Consider the following 3,019-nt stretch of genomic DNA (forward strand, 5'->3'; position numbering starts at 1 on the left):
TCTGCCATATAAGAAAGCCATCTCTAATTTTCCAGCCCAAATGGCCCAGATGATTAAAGCACTGATACCATGTGAAACAGCTGATGCTAGTAAATACACCAAACTATGAGATAACAAAAAAGTTGTTCTTTTACACCATTGAATTTTGGGTGGAGGTGAGGAGGCAAGGTTGTTGTACAGAGATAACCAGAATATTCAGAAAATATGACTGTATCTCTAACTTTCTATGTGGCTTTAGAAACACCACTAAACCTACATAAAATTTATATTTTAAACCTGTAAAGTATATAAAATAATGTACTTGAATAGGAGTAGAGTGGATTAGATATTATGTGAATGGATTTTTAAAACTCTATAGCAATCTCTAACTCCTTTTTGTTTTTGATTTGGTTTTGATTTTGTTTCCTCTGATAAGGTGCCATATAAAGATTAAATGACTTGCTGAAGACCAACAACTACTATATAAGCAAACTAGATTAAGTCCAAAAGCTTCTATGACCAATCGTCTTTCTACCTTTTTAGGTGTTCGATAATATCATTTATTCATGAATATTTTTTAAAATTTATGGTGCCCTTCACATACAATGCATTTCTTCATAGAAATGAGAAGTCATTTTCTTTATCAAGAAATGGATAAGTATTTCATCCTGAAATGCATGCTTTTTGGCACATTATGTTGATGGTCATTGCATATAATTTTGTTTAAAACAAAAGTAAAATATCTCTTTGTCAGTGCACAACAGTAATATTGATCACATTATTTTTTAGGTGGACATTTATAACATTTTGCATATTTATATTTTGTTCTCATAGCATAGCTTACATTCTATGTTACCTATTTAGTGTATAAGTGAAAGTAAAGATTTATTTTTAGCTAAGGAATTACATGGCAAATTGTTATAGATTACTTTCAGAAAAATGTCATAAATTTAAAAGAGTATTATGTATATTTAAAAACAAAATGAAGCACTTATGTAAAAATAAGATTTTTCACATGACTTAGGGAACTCTGTTTTCTGTTTCTTCTGGTGAATTCTATAATTTTAAATAGTTTAAGGAGCAGCATGGCCATGTGTAGCTGATGATCATCAGACTGGATGCTTTTTAAAAAAAAACTAAAATCAACTGTAGCCATTATGTTGAAATTTCAGAATGTCAAATAGTATTTTTTCATTTTATATTTTTTATTTATAAATTTTTATTTGCATAGCTGTAATCTAATCATTACATGATGAAAAGAACCGAGAAGAATCAAACTACGTAGCAATGAATGAAAATGGGAAAGAATTTGTGCATTCAACTTACTGGAAGAAAAACCAAAGTTAAAATGCAAGGTAGAACAAAATTGTCTTTAAAATATCAATTCCTTTCCTTTACAAAAATTACCGAGTCTACCAAAATACAAAAACACAAGGCTGTAAGTAAAAAAACAGTAGCATTTAGGCTATTACAGGGCAGGTTATCTTCAAGGCCACGTACATCCTGCTTTACTGCTGCTTGCACTCTGCTGGGTTTTGCTCCTTCTTTGAGTCATGGTCTGGATCATGTTTATCTTCTTCTTCCCCTTCCTCATCTGCTTCTTTACTTTCTCCATGGTAATCATCATCATTATCATCTTCAGTAGCTTCTCCAGCAAAGTACAACCCTGATCTTGGGATTATACTCTCATGTAAAAAGTGACCAGCTTCAGAGTCTGCAGCAAGGGTAGCTTCGGTAGCAGCATCCAGATCGCCACTTTCAGGAGCTTCAGGAGGGGCAAAAATAAAGAGAGAATGATTGGAGACTGTTTTGGTCACTGTATGAACTGTCCCACATCCTTTGTCTTTCTGCTTCTTTCTAATAGTTTTCAAAGTGACATTCTTCCCTTTTTTGCCAGTCTATCTGACACCCAGTACAACCCACAATTTCTGGTCCATCAAAAGAAAAGGGGTCAGAATTAACTGGTTCTGACCTCATCCTATATGTCTTTGTCAACACTTCACTTGCAAAATATTCATTGGGTTCAAGTGAAATTCTAAAACAAAGCTCATAGTTTGGACAGCATCTAAGAACTTCACTTTAATATCTTTCAGGTGCTTCAGTATAGGCTCATCGTGTTCCTGAACTGTATCACTGAGCAAGTCAACATTCTCAAAAATAGTCAACCCAAACTGAGGGATTCCCTTGGGGTCTTATTTTTGTTCATCCTTTTTCTCATCATCAATCTTGGCCTTTCCTTTCATCTCCTCCAAAATTTCACCTTTCTTATCTGGTTTCCATTCACATTCTTCTTCCATAGACTCATAAATTGCATTAATGATCTCAAATTGCTTATCAAATAAAGGCTGATAGAGAACAGCATACTTCCTTTTAAGAACATGGCCTTCCTCATAGAACTTGACTTCTATCAGTGCACATTTAACTTGAAGGTTTTTGAGAGCATTCACTCATCTTTAAAAATGCCTTAGCTGGGCTTTCAATGTGTCCTGTTGGTGTTTCTACCAGACCATCAAGTCTTTCTTGGGGGTCAGCAAGAATCTGAGGGTTTTGCATCATCTGAACAGTCAGCTGACTTGCCTTGATTTTTATTTCTTCATCAGCTTTTTCTTCTACTTCTTCAACATCATCTAAATCTTGATCAAGTTCAGACTGTTCTTTGTTGTCAATGTCTTCCATGTTGTAAGAACTCCAAACTCAAAGGCTAGCATGGGGAGCCAGGTGCCGGAGCTGCACAGTCAGTAACTCAGGGTGGCAGCGGGAGGTACCATGAGCAGATGGTACTTAAAAAGCAGTATTTTTCACTTTAAATCTAAATCTGAGGGCTTATTTTTCTTTGCATCTTGGGTGCAGTCTAAGTCTGCTATAATTTTATGATCATTCTCATATATTTAAACTTCTTTTAATCATTTTAGCCACATAAACAGTTACCGTTTAGCTGCTACAATAATCAACAGAGTTTAATAAGAAAACCCTGAACATCTGCTGAAGTTGTATCTTCTCACCTCCTCAGTTTGGTGTAGTTTGAGTCTCAGGAGCCTGT

General features: G+C 34.7%; 1 pseudogene; it reads right to left on the reverse strand.

Annotated features, from left to right (window-relative positions):
* Positions 1–1,487: 1,487 nt before the first annotated feature.
* LOC118985565 (nucleosome assembly protein 1-like 1) lies at positions 1,488–2,664 on the reverse strand (annotated as a pseudogene).
* Positions 2,665–3,019: the final 355 nt, after the last annotated feature.

This window comes from Sturnira hondurensis, unplaced genomic scaffold (genome assembly GCF_014824575.4).
Source record: "Sturnira hondurensis isolate 20B ecotype Veracruz unplaced genomic scaffold, ASM1482457v3 Scaffold0000648, whole genome shotgun sequence".
NCBI classification, from domain to species: domain Eukaryota; kingdom Metazoa; phylum Chordata; class Mammalia; order Chiroptera; family Phyllostomidae; genus Sturnira; species Sturnira hondurensis.